Raw genomic sequence first — 18,159 nt, 5'->3', positions numbered from 1 at the left:
CCTCCCTTCTTTCAGATGGATTTTGCTGGCTAACAAAATCATGGAGACATGAGATTTCCTTGGGGACAGGATTCCAGTGCCCACTCTTCAGTGATCTGGGCATGGAGAAACAGCTGCCACTATATCTTGATTCTAACTCTCTGACTCTTGGATGGTAACTGACAATATTGGAGAAGTTTGTCTAGTTTTTGTTTGTTGGGAGGTTTTCCAATTTTATTGAGTTATATTTGACATACTGTTGTATTAGTCTATGGTGCTCAACATAATGATTTGATATATATATATATATACTGAGAAATGATTTCACAATGTTTCATTAATAGCCATCACTTCACATAGTTATAATTTTATTTTCTACTCTCTTGTCAACTTTCAAATATATAGTGCAGTATTCTTAAGTATATTTACCATGCTGTACATTACACTGGCTTGAAACTCAACATTAAAAAAAATAAGATCATGGCATCTGGTCCCATCACTTCATGGCAAATAGAAGGGGGAAATGTAGAAGCAATGACAGGTTTTATTTTCCTGGGCTCCAAAATCACTGCTGACAATGACTGCAGCCATGAAATTAAAAGACGTGTACTCCTTGGAAGGAAAGCTATGACAAAGCTAGACAGCATATTAAAGAGCAGAGACATCACTTTGCCAACAAATGTCCATATAGTCAAATCTATGGTTTTTCCAGTAGTCATGTACGAATGTAAGAGTTGGACCATAAAGAAAGTTGAGTGCTGAAGAATTGATGTTTTCACATTGTGGTGCTGAAGAAGACTCTTGAGAGTCCCTTGGACTGCAAGATCAAATAAGTCAATACTAAAAGAAATCAACCCTGAATATTCATTGGAAGGACTGTTGTTGAAGCTGAAGCTCCAATACTTTGGCCACCTGACGCTACAAACTGACTCATTGGAAAAGACCATGATGCTGGGAAAGACTGAAGGCAAAAGAAGAAGTGCACAGCGGAGGATGAGATGGTTAGAGAGCATCACTGACTCAGTGGACATGAATTCGAGCAAATGCTGAGAGATTGTGGAGAACAGATGAGCCTGGTGTGCTGCAATCCATGGGGTTGCAAAAAGTTGGACACGACTTAGCAACTCAACAACAACAACATAACATCCCCAGGACTCAATTATCCTATAACTGGAAGCTTATGCCCTTTGACTACCTTAATCTTTCTCTCAAATTCTCTCAATCACTAGTCTGTTCTGTTTCTGAGTTTGAGGGGTTTTGTTTTTCTTTTTTTAGTCTCCACATACAAGTGAGATTATACCTTTCTCCTGTCTGATTTATTTCACTTAGCATAAAGGTCCATCCGTGTTGTTTCAGAGGCTTCCCAGGTGGCTTAGCAGGTAAGGAATCCACCTTCAATGCAGGAGACATGGGTTCAGTCCCTAGGTTGGGAAGATCCCCTGGAGGAGGGCATGGCAACCCACTCCAGTATTCTTGCCAGAAGAATCCCGTGGACAGAGGGGGTTGGTGAGGTACGGTCCATGGGGTCACAAACAGTTGGACAGAACTGAAGCGACTAAGCACACACGCATGTTGTTGCAAATGGCAGGATTCCCTCTTTTGTGGCTGCATAATATGTTGCTATTTATTTATTTTTATTTATGACTTATTTCCTTTGGATATATAAGCAGAAGTGGAATTGCTGGATCATAATGGTAATTCTAGTTTTAGTTTTCTGGGGAACTTCCATATTGTTTTCCAAATGTCTTCACCAATTTACATTCCCACCAACAGCATACAAGCAATCTTAAGCATGTCCTTGCCCACATTTGTTACCTCTTACCTCTTTGGTAATAGACATTCTAACAAATGTCAGGTGGGATTGTGTTCTTGAACTTGGAGTTCCAGCAATGGCCTCAAAGGAGACTCTGGGGTGTCACTTTTCGATTGGTCTAGGAGTCATTCCATTCCCAAGAACCTACTTTTTCAGTTATTCCAATGATTTTGCAAATACTTAATTACCTGTTTTAAATCCTTCCCCACTTAAAATATTTAGAATGATTTCTCTTTACAACATGGAACACTGACTGACATAATCCCAACACCCTAAAATTTTTATAATAAAGTAATAACAGAGAATCCCCACCTTTGCCTATTTATTGCAACATGAACATGTTTCCCAATATACCTATCTTTGATCTCTTTATCTGCTTATATGCCTATCATCTGTATACCCATATACATGAAAATATTTTTGTGTTGTGAAATGGAATTATGCTGCACATGCTGGTCTGACATTTTTCCTCCTAAACCCTTTTCCCGAATGTGAATGTATCTCATTCACATTCACATGTGAATATATCTTGTTATTTTTTCATAACTACACAATGTTCTGTAGGATATTTGTAGCATAATTATTCAACCAATCCAAAAATTCCCCCATTGATGAACACATGTGTTTTTCCAAATGTTTGTTGGGAGAATGCTATAATGAATATTTTTTTACATATTTCCTTGGGAGTTTTGATTTTATTGAGGTAGGATAGATTTCTGTAAGCAGAATTAACTCAAAGAATATGAGTATTTCAAAATTTTAACAGATAATGTCAAGTTAAATTCCAATAAACTTCCACAAATGTACACTCCATGCACAAATACGTGAAACTGCTTATATCTACATAACCTAGATATAACTGGATATTAATGACTTTTTTGCCAATCTAATAGCGTTTAAAAATAATATACTTTTAATGTTTATAAAGTAACATTTTAAAAGTATCATCTCTAAATTTCCTTTCTTGGATTGCAAGTAAGATAGTGTCATTTCACATTTTTACTGGCCATTTGCAGTTTATGTGCTGTGATTGTCCTTTCACATGTACCTTTTGCCCAGTTAATTAATGTTCTCATCTATTTGTAAGCACTTTTAGTATATTAAAGATATTATCAAAAAAAAAAAGATATTGTCCCTTTATGTTCTCTCTCTCTCTCTCTCTCTCTCTCTCTCACACACACACACACACACACACACACACAGAGGAAAGAGACTATTCTCCCAGTTTGTTGTTTGATATTTGTTGTTGACTTTTGCTAAAGCAAGTTTTTTTATGTAACATGGGTTTATTTTATTGCTCAAAAAAGTCTCCATGACTTTGATATTTTGCAAATATTTTTACTGTTTGTCTTTTGTTGTTTATAATTAAAAGTATAACCCACCAAATTTTTAATTGTCTGTATTATATAAAATCAAGATTTAACTTTATTTTAGTTCAGATGGATAGATAACAGTCCCAGCAACAATTACTATCTAAGCCATCCTTTCCTCAATTGAAATTAATTGCTTAACTCTGCATATACCTGGATCCATCTCCAAGTTTTTATTTGTGTTTCACTGGACTATTGTCCAGTTCCTATTCAAATGCCATATTGATTTAATCACACTTTTTATAGATAGTAAGCTCTGGCATCTATTAAAAAAGAAATTTCCATTTACTGGGTATTTTTTCCTTTTTGAAATATTTCTTGCCATTCATAGCATGTTTATTCTTCAAGATCAATTTCAGGTTTATTTTCTTTTATTAAAATAAGCTGGAACATTACTCAAGTTAAGTTAAATTTATATATTAATTTAGAAATGATTGACATTCTTGGAATGATTGCGATTTTATGATATAAAGCCTCACCATCCAGGAACACGACATGTCTTTTCCTTCAATTGATTCATGTCTTGTCCTTCAATAGTAACACTCCTCTTCCTTCATATAGATCTTGTGATTTCTATTGAGGTTCTTCCTAAAGAGATTGACAGTTCTACAGAATATGACAAACTAGTATGGACTCATGGCTCTTTCCCTTGAACCAAATCTTGGAGAAACCACCAAAGTGAGAGGGAGGTAACTGGATCCCAGTATAAAAATATAATGGGAGAAATGGTTGGGAAGATGACATGACTGAGCCCAAGCATGAAACTGAAGAAGGTCTGAGCCAAAGGAAGCCATGCCCCACGACTTGGGGAGTGATGGGAAGCAGTTGTCTAAAAGGGCCTTTTATTCTCTTGCCCACATTGCCTTGGGAGTGAAAGCAAGTAACTCAGATTGGAACTTGAACTCAACCAAAACCCATGGACTTCCAACTGAGATTGCACATGTGGTTTCAGGACTTAACTAAGCTCAGGTTCTTAATGTCTCATTGCAGAAAAAAATCAGTCAGAGCCAAAGTGATATTTAAGAAGTGGGTTTCTTTAGAGAGAAGCACACTCCACGTGCAGAGCATGGGCCATCTCAGAAGGCAAGAGCATCCTTGAAATATGGCATGGTTAGTTTTTATGGGCTGGGTAATTTCATAGGCAATGAGAGGGAGGATGATTCCAACTATCTGGGGAGAGGGGCATAGATTTCCAGGAATTGGGCTACCACCCACTTTTCCACCTTTGATGACTGACCTCAGAACTTGTTGCTTGTGAGTGTGTCATTTAGCTCGCTGTTGTGTTACAATGAGCATATAGTGAGGCTCAAGGTCTAGTGGAAGTTGACTCGTCTGCCATCCTAGACCCATTTAGTCTAATCAGTTTATGTCACGCCCTTAGAACTATGTCATTCTTTCAAAGGTTGTGCCCTGGCCCCGTCCCTCCTGTTTCAGGAGGATTGTTGCCCATTTCTTCACAATGACTTGCTAAAAAGCAGCATCACTAACCCAATACTAATTCCAGTGCTAAGTGGCAGACTCACAGTAGGGTGACTCTAACTGAGTGAAGTGTTGGTAACAAGAAGTGCACAGAGTCTGGTCAGTCACTAAGCATTCCTTTCCACATCCTTCCCTCTATCTCACCCTGTGGAAGCATCAGTCACGATAGAGGAAGAGAGCCTCTGGACAGCATAAGTACTTACAGCAGAGATATTAAACAGATAGGGGATGCTGAAGGACAGGGTCCCCTTGTGGGTGGAATGAAGTAAACAGAAAATGGTTGAGATCACATTACAATACTAGAAGCTCTCTACTCTGTTCATACCCCATTTCCACTCTCAACCTCACCAATAGGAGAACAAGGCAGGGCAGAGGATCTTATCCCTTCATTAAAGTACATGTTACCTATCAAGGTAGTTGATAGCTCCCAAAGAATATGAGCTTGCACAGAAAAATGTTAGCAAAATAGGCCTGAGACTGTTATACTTAGAAAGGCCTGTTTGCAAGGCTGAACCTTCTCTTTCACCATAAGAAGATGTAAAGGTATTTAAAAAAAACACACACATACACACGTAGCAAACATAATACTTAATCATAAATTATTTAAAACATTCCCCTTGAGATTAGGAACAAGAAAATGGATGGTGACAATTATCATTTCTATTCAAGTGTAAGTGTACACTGTCGAATGAAACCAAAAATAATATATGAGTCTATACTGATATAAATAAAGGAATGAATTAATGAAGAGAATGGAGAGTTTTTCCTTTAGAGCAGAATGTCATTAATAAGCTAGAAGGAATGATGGAATTAGAAAATCACCATTTGATAAACTATCACAGTAATAATTAATTCAGCTAAGAAACACTGATAGCTGTAAAACTAATGAGTGAAAGCTTGATGAGGAAAGGTGTATGTACATACTCTTGATGCATTTCCTCACAACATATCTATTAATTGCAAAGAGAAAAAGAGTAACTTTAGGGACTTCCCTGGTAGCCCAGTGGGTAAGACTCCATGCTCCCAATGCAGGGTGCCTGGGTTCAGTCCCTGGTCAGGGAATTAAATCCCATATGTGCAGTCAAATAAATAAAAAATTTTTAAAGAGTAATTTAAAATGTAGAAAGCCAAATAAAGCCACTTTAATAAAATGATGAAGTAATGAGACAAATAAAAATGTGTTCCTCAACCAAAATTGAAAAACGCACATGTAGCCAGTGTTCACTCAGTTCAGTTCAGTTCAGTTGCTCAGTCATGTCCAACTCTTTGCAACCCCATGAACCACAGCACACCAGGCCTCCCTGTCCATCACCAACTCCCAGAGGTTACCCAAACTCATGTCCATTGAGTCGGTGGTGCCAGCCAACCATCTCATCCTCTGTCATCCCCTTCTCCTCCTGCCTTCAGTATGATTGAACATCAGGGTCTTTTCAAATGAGTCAGCTCTTTGCATCAGGTGGCCAAAATATTGGAGTTTCAGCTTCAACATGAGTCCTACCAATGAACACCCAGGACTGATTTCCTTTAGGATGGACTGGTTGGATCTCCTTGCAGTCCAAGGGACTCTCAAGAGTCTTCTCCAACACCACAGTTCAAAAGCATCAATTCTTCTGCACTCAGCTTTCTTTATAGTCCAGCTCTCACATCCATACACAATTACCAGAAAAACCATAGCCTTGACTAGATGGACCTTTGTGGACAAAGTAATGTCTCTGCTTTTGAATATGCTATCTAGGTTGGTCATAACTTTCCTTCCAAGGAGCAAGCGTCTTTTAATTTCATGGCTGCACTCACCATCTGCAGTGATTTTGGAGCCCAGAAAAATAAAGTCAGGCACTGTTTCCACTGTTTCCCCATCTACTTGCCATGAAGTGATGGGACCAGATGCCATGATCTTTGTTTTCTGAATGTTGAGCTTTAAGCCAACTTTTTCTCTCTCCTTTTTCACTTTCCTCAAGAGACTCTTTAGTTCTTCTTCACTTTCTGCCATAAGGGTGGTGTCATCTGCATATCTGAGGTTATTGATATTTCTCCCAGCAATCTTGATTTCAGCTTGTGCTTCTTTCAGCCCAGCATTTCTCATGATGTACTCTGCATATAAGTTAAATAAGCAGAGTGACAATATACAGCCTTGACGTACTCCTTTTCCTATTTGGAACCAGTCTGTTGTTCCATGTCCAGTTCTAACTGTTGCTTCCTGACCTGCATACAGGTTTCTCAAGAGTCAGGTCAGGTGTAGCTAGGACATGGAAGCAACCTAGACATCCATCATCAGATGAATGTATAAGGACATATATACATACATACAATAGACTATTACTCAGCCATAAAAAAGAATGTATTTGAGTCAGTTCTAATGAGGTGGACAAACCTAGAGCCTATTATATAGAGTGAAGTAATTCAGAAAGAGAAAGACAAATATAGTATATTAATGCCTGTATATGGAATCTAAAAAGATGGTACTGATGAACCTATTTACAGGGGAACAACAGTGAAGCAGACATGGAGAACAGACTTATGGACCCAGGAAGTGGGGTGAGGGGAGAAGGAGAGGGTGAGATGAATGGAGAAAGTAACACGGAAGCATACACACTGCAATGTGTGAAATAGATAACCAATGGAGATTTGCTGTATGACTCGGGAAACTCAGACTGGGGCTCAGTAACAACCTAGATGGATAAGAAGGGGTGGGAGGTGGGAGGGAATTTAAAGAGGGAGAGGACACATGTATACCTATGGCTGACTCATGTTGATGTACAGCAGAGGTCAATACAACATTGTGAAACAATTTTCCTTCAATTATAAATAAGTTTGGAGGAAATATGTGTTCCTTTTGTTGGAATGCAGTGAGAAGTATAACAGCCTCGGTTCTGAGATATTTCTGCCAAAAATTTATAACCTGAATCTAATCATTAGAAAAGATCACGTAAATACAAACTGAGGAATGTTCTGGCCTATAACCTTTGAGTGTTAAGATTATGAAAAAAATAGGAAACGCTCCAAATATTGAAAGAGACAAAACAACATTCAACAGTGTTCCTAGATTGTACCCAACTATCTATTGTTAACAGCAGAAAAAGACTGTCATTATCCAATTATACAAAAGGTTAAGTTGCAACTTAGTGCAGATGCCCACTGACAGTGCACCCTGAGGGGAATTTAGGATGGAAAAAAACTAGATGAAGAACTCTGTGCTTTGGATAAACAGGCCCTTATATATTTAGATGAACATCTCAGAAAACATTTCAGTGACTACAGATGCTTGCCTCTTTCCAAAAATAGAAAAGTCCTAAAAATATGAACTTGAGGTATCTATACTTTGTGATTAGCAGTAATCTTTTACCAAGATGTATCCTTGACTACCTGTATTTCCTAGCTAAAACAAAAAAAAGCATATAGGCTGGCTCCTCTACCTCTTCAGTGCAGTTTCTCAGAGCTACTGAGAGGCTGTCTCCCAGACTGTAGTCCCCAGTAAGGCCCCTGAATAAAACTTAACTCATAACTTTTATGTTGTGTGTTTTTCCTTCAGTAAAAACTATACAGGACATGACTGGGAGAATTGGTGAAACTTGAATGGGATCTATAAATTAGATAATAGTAACGCATTAGTATTTCCTAATTTTCATGGTTGTATTGTGGTTATGCGAGAGGTCTTTGTTTGCCTGAATTACACTTTAAGGGCTCCCTGGTAGCTCAGATCATAAAGAATCTTCCTGCAGTGCAGGAGACCTGGATTTAACCCCTGGGTCTGAAAGATCCCTTGGAGAAGGGAATGGCTAACCCCTCTGGTATTCTCGCCTGGAAAATCCCATGGACAGAGGAGCCTGGCTACATTGGGTCTCAAAGCGTCAGACACAACTAAGTGACTAATATTTTCACTTTTCACTTTCACATTCTAAAGAAAGTGTCCCCAGGTCCCAGGCCACAGACCAGGTCAGTGGCCTATTAGCAACCAGGTCACACAGCAAGAGTTGAGAAGCGGGTAAGTGATCAAAATTTGTATTTACAGCCACTCCCCATCACTAGCATTGCCACCTAATCTCCCACCTCTTTGGAGCAGTTTCTCAGAGCTTTCTGAGATGCTGTCTCTCAGGCTGCAGTCCTGATTTTGCCCCAAATAAAATGTAACATGCAAGTCTCACGTTGTATATTTTTTTTAAGTCAGTTGAAATTTTTGGAGATTTGAAATGGTCTGCAATTGACAGATTTCTCCTAAAGTTATCTGATCACTCTACTTTCTATTCTATTCATTCTTAGTGATTTTTTAAATTTCCATCTTCTTTCTGTTTTATTCTCAGAAGTGTACTACTGAATCAAATGCAGACTCCATGGCCATTCCCTCCCTTCTCTAAGAAGAAAGTTATTACACATTTATAACAGACCATTCTGTGAGCAAAAATACAGTTTTACAATCTCTCACTCTTTTAAGTATTTCTTCATTCTCAGAAGCATCCAAATCATTTCTTCACTGCTGCTGCCTCCTCCAGAGTTAGTTAATTCATCAAATATTTATTGAGAAAATACTGTGACCCATACCATTCTAGAACCTGGGAATTCCTTCTTTGGAAAGAATGATGCTAAAGCTGAAACTCCAGTGATTTGGCCACCTCATGCGAATGGTTGACTCATTGGAAAAGACTCTGATGCTGAGAGGGATTGGAGGCAAGAGGAGAAGGGGACGACAGAGGATGAGATGGCTGGATGGCATCACTGACTCGATGGACCTGAGTCTGAATGAACTCCAGGAGTTGGTGATGGACAGGGAGGCCTGGCATGCTGCGATTCATGGGGTCACAAGGAGTCAGACACGACTGAGTGACTGAACTGAACTGAAGAGAAAACATACTCTAATCACCCCTGCCTCCGAACAGGTCATAAATTCTTTCTGTATCTATCGGAGTGTAACAGCAGGCTTATTGATTATTAACTGTTTAAACACCTAACACTTGATAACACTTTAATAATAGGGTTATTTGTGATTGTATTTACCCTTCCTTTGTTTTATGTAAGTCTCAAGGAAATTGGGGTGGTGGGTTTGGATACGTACACATGGGGTATAAAAGATTTTCACAAATGCTGGTCGGGGTCCTTGGCTAAGAGGAGACTCTGCCTTGGGCCCACCGGTGTAATAAACCGCACTCCACTATCTGCATTGTCCTTCTGAGTGAGTTTGTTTCCCAGAACGCCTGGCTATAACAGCACCTGGGCAGAGTGCAGCAGGGTAAGGGAACCCGGGAGGACTGCTCTGCCACGTGGCTCACAGTCCTGGGTTTATGGTGACGGGATTAGTTTCCAGGTTGTCTCTGGCCAATCATTCTGACTCAGGGTCCTTCCTGGTGGTATGCACATGGCTCAACCAACCAGAAGGAATCCAAAGGACAAATGGACTGGGGGTCTCCTGTCTCCTTTTGATCTTTCCCGGATTCTTCTGATTGATGGTGGCTTGTTAGTTCCATGTTCCTTACCAGGACCTCCTGTTGTAAAATAACTATGCACATGGCTACTGTGGTGCCTGACCAGGGTGGATGGTTTCAGTCAGAGATTTCCTCTAAGACGTTTGTGGAAGAAATGGAAAGGGAACATGGCAGGAGGGCTGGGAACCTGGAGCAAGTAAGAGGTGTGTGAGGCTGTGACTGAAGGAAAGAGAAGTCTGAAATCACAGAGCTTTGAGCACCAGGAAAAGTGTTGTAAATTATTCTAAGTGCATTGGGAAGCCTTTGCAGGTTTTTCCTCTGGAGAGGACTTGGTCTTATTTACATTTGAAAAGATCATTCTCTCATCACCAGCCTGTGTGGCAATGCTTCCTCTTTGAGTCTGACCTCCCAGCAAGAGGTCGGAGGACTCTGAATTTGTGAGGTGTAGTTAGTGCTTGCAAAGCCTTGCTCTCACAGGAGGTCAGCTGTGACCCCCTTGTCCTCCAGTCCAGCTCCGCCCAGCCACCACCTTCTGAAGATTTAGAGTTTCCAGGCCTGAACTGACTTGGGCTATTCAATGATACAAAAACCTTTCTTTCCACCTTCTTTTCCTCAGAAGTTTGATCTGATGCTGCTTCCTCTAACATCCCACTTCCTTTCTCTCTGTTCTTTTGAAGCAAGCTGACTGCTGAGCTGTGAAAGGTGAAGCCAACTGCTCACACTAACCCTGTTTCTTTTACTCCCTGTAGAACCAACACAGCAGATCACAGTACCTCCCTTTCCTTTCCTACTTACTTTTGTTTTGCCTATAAAATAAAGTCTGTCCTTTAAGTTGATTTCATTCTCCCTGAGTTTCTGATCTAAAAAATCCAACATTTCTGACCACACGTGAAATTCTGAAGCCCCCTCACCCTTCACTGTCACCCACATTCTGTTGCAGGAAGGGGGACTCTTTCCAGGCCCCAAGAGTGGGCGCTTGTCTAACACTCAGAAATGAATTGTCCAAGAAGACACTCATGCTCACAATGCAAGAGATTTTATTGGGAAGGGGCACCTGGGCAGAGTGCAGGAGGGTAAGGGAACCTAAGAGGACTACTCTGCCACATGGCTTGCAGTCTCGGGTTTATGGTGATGGAATTCGTTTCTGGGTTTTCTCTGGACGGTCATTCTGACTCAGGGTTCTTCCTAGTGGCTCATGCATCACTCTGCCAGGACAGATTACAGCAAGAAGGATGCTGGGAGGCAGAAGGGCACGTGGAGTCTCCTTTTGACCTTTCCTGAACTCTCCCAGTTAGTGATGGCTTGTTAGTTCTGTGTTCCTTACTGGGACCTCCTGTGGTAAAATAACTCACACAAATGGTTACTATGGTGACTGGCCAGGGTGGGCAGTTTCAGTGTGTTTTCCCAAACAATTCCACTGCAGAGCAAACCTATTCCCTATAGCCACAAGCATCTGAAGCAAAGATCTTTCAAAGGTTCCCCTTTTTCCTTACGTTTGTGATAATTTCCATTTTTTTCCTCCACCACAAGCTGACAAACTGTTCACAGAGTCAGAGTCTTCTTTCTTCTGTATTTATTCAATGATGAATCCCTTTAACCTACTGGATCTCTAATCCAGACCCTGGGCTTTGAAATCCAATTAGAAACTGAGCAGGACCCTATGAAGCTCCTGGCCTTTAAAACAGTTGCTAATCAGGGAAGGGGAAGGCAGAGACAGCAAGGAGCAGCCAAGAAACAGTCGTGCTGTCTTGGGTCAGGGTCCTAGTTCTGCCTTGAAGGATACATATAACAGTATCTTTGAGCTCTCTGTTGGCTTCCCTGATTGCTCAGTTGGTAAAGAATCCACCTGCAATGCAGGAGACTCCAGTTTTGTTGCAGGAGGGGGGACCCCTACCTGGGCCCGAAACTGGGCTCTTGTCTAACAATCGGAAATGAATTGTCTGAGGAGACACATGTGCTGACAAAGAGATTTTATTGGGAAAGGACACCCGGGTGGAGAGCAGTAGGGTAAGGGAACCCAGGAGAACTGCTCTGCCACGTGGCTCGCAGTCTCCGGTTTTATGGTGATGGGATTAGTTTCCGGGTGGTCTTTGGCCAATCATTCTAATTCAGAGTCTTCCCTGGTGGGGCACACATCACTCAGCCAAGATGGATGCTAGCGAGAGGGATTCTGGGAAGTGGACGGACAACCAGTGTCTCCTTTCGACCTTTCCCAAACTCTTCCTTGGTGGTGGCTTATTAGTTCCGTATTCCTTATCAGGATCCCCTGTCATAAAATAACTCATGTAAATGGTTACTATAGTACCTGGCCAGGGTGGGCGGTTTCAGTCAGTGTGCTTCCCCTAACAGTTTGATTCCTGGGTCAGGAAGATCTGCTGGAGAAGGGATAGGCTACCCACTCCAGTATTCTTGGGCTTCCCTTGTGGCTCAGCTGGTAAAGAATTCACCTGCAATGCAGGAGCCCTGGGTTGGATCTCTGGGTTGGGAAGATCCTCTGGAGAAGGGAAAGGCTACCCACTCCAGTATTCTGGCCTGGAGAATTCCATAGACAGTACAGTCCATGGGGTCGCAAAAAGTTGGACATGACCGAGTGACTTTCACTTTACTTCACTTGAGCTCTCTATAAAACTAAAACCACCAACAAATGGAATATGTTAGCATTATTCATTCTAGAAAACGTCAGAGTTTGCTAACTTCTAGAAGTTCATCCTGAGACCACCTGAAGCCAGATTTTAAAAGTGCAAGTCCTATATACCCTAATCCTTATCAGCAACTCTGCACTTGAACTATTGCTATAAAACTCCTCACCAAGTCTGCATGAGTTAGGACACACAGTTTTAAGGAGCACAAGCCCACCATGTCCCTCTTTGCCTGGAAAAGCAATAAAGCTATTCTTTTCTACTTCACCCAAAACTCTGGGTGTTAATTAACTCTGAGAGTTAATTCAGCGTTGGACTACAGAGGCCAGATTCGACTGTTCGCAGACCCTCTCTGCTGTCTTGTAAGAGGTTGTCCATTATTCTGCTCAAGCCTGAAGTCTGCTCAGCCCCACTTCCTACTGTTTGTATATTGTTCATTCACTGTCATGTCCGACTGTCTGAGACCCCGTGGATTGCAGCACTCCAGGTTTCCCTGTCCTTCACTATCTTCCTGAGTTTGCTCAAACTCATGCCATTGAGTCAGTGATACCATCCAGCCACCTCATCCTCTGTAACCCCCTTCTCCTCCTGCCCTCAATCTTTCCTTTTTCAGGGTCTTTTCCAATGAGTCAGCTCTTTGCATCAGGTGGCCAAAGTACTGGAGCTTCAGCTTCAGCATCAATCCTTCCAATGAATATTCAGGGTTGATTTCCTTTAGGACTGACTGGTTTGATCTCCTATAGATCTGATTATAGGTGTGGAACCACAAAATATAGAGCTATCAAAAGAGAAGCTTCTGTCTGTCTCCATGCTCCTGTTAGAGCTCTGAAAGAACAATCTCATCTCTTTCCCTGTGTGCTCTAAAGGAATTGAGCAATAAACATAGGACTCAGGAGGGATCACAACATCAGCCCTGTGGCTGGTGTTAGGGAAGGGAAACAGTTCCCTCGACCCTTTTAAGTTCTTCCGGCTGGTCTAAAAATTAAATTGGCATGAGACAAATTAACAGGAGAAAACCAAATTTAATTGTGTATGAATAAAGGTCCCATAAGAAAAATGAGGCACAAGGATTAGTTAGGGAATTGTGGCTTATAAGCCACTGAAAGAAGGAGAATGGGGTAGGAATTTGAGCCTTCAAAGGGGAAAAAGATATTTCACATAGAGATAGAAAAACAAATGTTTCCTATGCCATACAGAGACAGTGGGACACAATGAGGGGTTTGGTCTCCAAGCCCTGCCAAGTTCCCCCTACTGAAACAGAAGGGAAGCGGGCAGCACACAATTAAAAGAATAACATAACTTGAGGACGTGACATAAACTAATTAGAACCAAATAGGTCCAAGATAGTGGATGAGTCAACTTCCAGTAGACCTGAGCCTCAGCATACACTACTTGTAACACGTCAACAAGCTAAGAGACACACTCACCAGCATCACCATCAAAGATCAAAAAGTAGGCAGGGGCTCAATTCCTAGAAACCTCTGCCCCTTACCTGAAATAGTTGACATAATCCTCTCACTCATAAGCCTATGAGATAACCAAGCCCATGAAAACTAATCACACCATATTTCAGGCCCTTTTGCCTTCTGAGATGGCCCACACTCTGTGGAGTTTGTTTCTCTCTAAATAAATCCATTTCTTACCTATCACTTTGTTTCTCACTGAATTCTTTCTGTTCTGAGGCACAAAAGAACCTGAGCCTCAGTAAGTCCAGACACCAGGTGAGTGACTCTAATGAAAAGACCATGGGTTCAAGTCCCAATCTAAGATGATGATTTTGGCCATTTTGGCAAGTTACTAAATTTTTCAGGTTTTTCCTAAGTATAAATTAAATTTTTGTTTTATTTTCTCCTGTTAATTTGTCTAATGTCAATTTAATTCTTAGGCCAACAAAACAGCCTAGAGGCATGGAGGAAAAATTCTTCCTCCTTAACACAAATATGAAGGATAGGTTTGAAGAAATAAAAGCTCAAAATGTAAGGATGAGGGACACACATAAAAGTAATCTGGGTGATAATAAACAAGAAGAAAAAATAATGGAAATTTTACATAATAAAAACTGGTGATCCTGAAGGAAAAATAGAACAAATTAAACCGAAACAACAACAAAAACACCTTTTTCAGTTTTTGAATATTCAAATTGAAAGGATTAAAGAATTAAAGATAAATCTAATATTTAATGACCACATCCTGCTGGTGGAAGCAGAATGCTGGAAAAATTCTATTCCTGTATTCTTTAGATAATTTAATAAAACGCAATAGATGGGGTTGGTGTGCCTGTGAAAAGGAATGAAAATATTGGCAGGACTACAGTTAAACACACTCAGTCTTTTAGGAGAAAAGTCAGCCCACTTGCTCTTAAACTATGATTAAAATTCAGTGGCTCTCTACCTCCCCTGAAAGCTGGAATTACTTGAAGAGCTTTAATAAACACTGATGTTTGGGTCCCACACCCGCCTCCCAATTCAGGTTTAATTAGCTTAGGGCATGGCTTGGTAATCCTAATGTGGAACCATGTTTAAGACCCTCTTCTCAGCACTATCCCATGTGCTGATAGAAAAAGAGTGGTGAAAGGAGAAGGAAATACACTCCCCCGGGACCCCGGGGCACAAGGGGTCAGTGAAACATCAGAGCCAGAAACACGGGAAATGTAAGGTGTAATCCCCAGAAGGCATCTTCAGGATTAGCGAAAGGGCCTCAGGGCCATAGGTGGCATTTGGCCATAGGTGGCATTTGTCACCATGTTTTTTGTTTTTTTTTTTTGTTTTTTTTTCACTTGAGCACCTGCCAGTTAAGGATGTTAGGACTGAAGGTCCCACCAGCACAGACACTGCTAATCTCTTCTGGCAACAGCACAAAGTCTTACATGTTCATACCTCCAATGTCTCCCACCAAACACTGGTTTTTATCAAAGCCCCCAGTGAACACAGACTGCTCCTTTCCCAGGATGATGCTGGCCTTTGCCCCCAGGGAGGTTCCCTCTTCCAGACTCCTCCTCACCATGGGCTTCCCATCCACCCGGAGCCTTGTGATCTCAGAGGCAAACTCCCAGATCATACAGAAGTGCTTTGGTGCAGGAGAACCCTCAGGAGACTTGAAAAAGATGTCAGCTCCACCCATAATACACTGTACCTGCCAGTCCCTCATTATGTTGCAGAGGAGAATCTCATTATGCTGTTTCCTTGTGGTGTAAGAGAAGAGGCTATAGTTGAAGGTCAGGTCAGTAAAGATGTGCAGGCACACGTGACGGTCTGGAGTGGTTTAGTTAAGTGTGCCGTCAGTGTCACATAGGAATTATCCGACTCTTTGGGGAACACAAAGTCCTTTGTGTGCATATCTGTAGGGTGAAAAAACGAGAAGGGAAACGTCAACAGTGGAGCTTTGTTAAAAATCAAAATTCAATTGAGTAAATCTAAAGATATAATTGTCATTATTCAGTGATTCATGAACTGGGCAACATCCCATCTAGCTGATAGAAAGGAATTTCAAAGAGCTGTAAAAAATCAAAAACTGTTATAGACAGAAAAGAATAGGAAGAGAACTTTTTAGCAAAGAGTGGGTTATTTCAGTGGGCTATTTAGCAAAGACCTATGACAAGGTCAACTTCTTATGGGGGAAAAATGGCGTCTTATTGGGTAGATTACCTTATTAGAGAGGCCAGGTAATTCCAGACTGACAAGGTAAATGTCACATTCCTGGGAGAGGCTGAAATTACAATTAGAATAGTTATTGCATTTTGACTTGCTAACATGGGGCTTAACACAAGTGACTCCATTTTCAAACAGTTGCCTCTCTCTCTCTCTCTCTTTTATTTATTTTTTTTTTTTTAACAGTTCCTCCCTTTTGATCAGCCTGAGATGTCTCCAGCTGGTATGCAGGACCAGAAGTCAAACGGAGCCTTCTGTGACTACAAGATGTGTACCTAAGGTCCAAGCCCCTGGATTTTACCTGCCATTTGGGTAGGGAGAAGGATCATGAGTCCCTTCCAAAGAGATTCAAGGGCAATCTTTTTTCTCAGTGATTCCAAATCAGAATGGGAGAAAATGGAAACATGTCTTTGGAGATTTATAGCCAAATTCATTAGGAAAATAGAAGAATTCAGGACCCAGTCCAACTTGTAGATATATAACAAAATCTCAAAGATAATCAACAGGATTAGAACTTAATATCTACAAATGTGCACACATAACTTTTTTCTCTATAATCGTTCCCATTTTTATTTTATAATCATTTTATAATCACCCCCATTTTTAAAAATCAAAGATAACCACAGTACAACTAATTTATTTGCACTAAATTTGGCCTTTGTTGTTGTTGTTGTTGTTCAGTCACTAAGTCATGTCCAACTTTCTGAGACCCCATGGATTGCAGCACACCAGGCTTCCCTATCCATCACTATCTCCTGGAGTTTGCTCAAACACATGTCCACTGAGTCAGTGATGCCATCTAACCATCACATCCTCTCTCCCCTGATTCTCCTCCTGTCCTCAGTCCTTCCTGATTATTTACATAAAGGCAGCAAGGATAGTGATTGACCATGCAAGCTCTTTTGAAGACTGCTCTGTTGAAACCTTGTAAGTAAAATACCAGGCCATTTTCCCAAGGGACTTTATTGACTCCAGAGAGTAAACCTTAATTCCTTAAAACTCATGGTCATCTGAATAGCAAAAGCAATCTTGAGAAAGAACAATGGAGCTGGAGGAATCAACCTCCCTGCCTTCAGACTATACTACAAAGCTACAGCCATCAAGACAGCATGGTAGTGGCACAAAAATAGAAGTATAGATCAATGGAACAAGATAGAAAGTCCAGAGATAAATTCATGCCCCTATGGGCACCCTATCTTTGACAAAGGAGGCAAAAATATACAATGGAGAAAAGACAGTCTCTTCAATAAGTGGTGCTGGGAAAACTGGTCAGCTATGTATAAAATAATGAAATTAGAACACTACCTACCTCTATACATAAAAAATAATCTCAAAATGGATTAAAGACTTAAATGTAATGCCAGAAACTATAAAACTATTAGAGGAAAACAGACAGAGAACTCTTTGACGTAAATCACAGCAAGATCTTCTATTACCCACCTCCTAGAGTATTAGGACAGAGGAGCCTGGTGGGCTGCCGTCTATAGGGTCGCACAGAGTTGGACACGACTGAAGTGACTTAGCAGCAATAGCAGCAGAGTAATGGAAATAAAAATAAAAATAAACAAATGGGACCTAACTTAACCCCAAAACTTGCACGATGAAGGAAACTATAAGAAAAGTGAAAAGACAATTTTTAGAGTGGGAGAAAATAATAGCAAAGGAAACAAGTGACAAAGCATTAACCTTCAAAATATACTAGCAGCTCATGGAGCTCAATACCAGAAAAACAAACAACCCTGTCAAAAAGTGGGAAGATGACCTAAACAGACATTTCACCAAAGAAGACATACAAATGGCTAGTATACACATGAAAAG

The 18,159-nt window shown here is 40.8% G+C and overlaps 1 long non-coding RNA gene across 1 annotated transcript in view; it reads right to left on the bottom strand.

Annotated features, from left to right (window-relative positions):
* LOC133238723 (uncharacterized) overlaps window positions 1–18,159 on the bottom strand; it is a 37,070-nt gene that overhangs the window by 13,798 nt on the left and 5,113 nt on the right. Inside the window, exons 2-3 of the long non-coding RNA XR_009733607.1 lie at window positions 16,339–16,399; window positions 15,827–16,031 (exon numbers count right to left, since the gene is read on the bottom strand). This is a non-coding gene — a long non-coding RNA (uncharacterized LOC133238723). The remainder of the gene's footprint in view (window positions 1–15,826; window positions 16,032–16,338; window positions 16,400–18,159) is intronic.

This window comes from Bos javanicus, chromosome 3, assembly GCF_032452875.1.
Source record: "Bos javanicus breed banteng chromosome 3, ARS-OSU_banteng_1.0, whole genome shotgun sequence".
Lineage (NCBI taxonomy): Eukaryota > Metazoa > Chordata > Mammalia > Artiodactyla > Bovidae > Bos > Bos javanicus.
The sequence above is the reverse complement of the archived record's forward strand: the minus strand, read 5'-3'. Positions and strand labels throughout refer to the sequence as shown.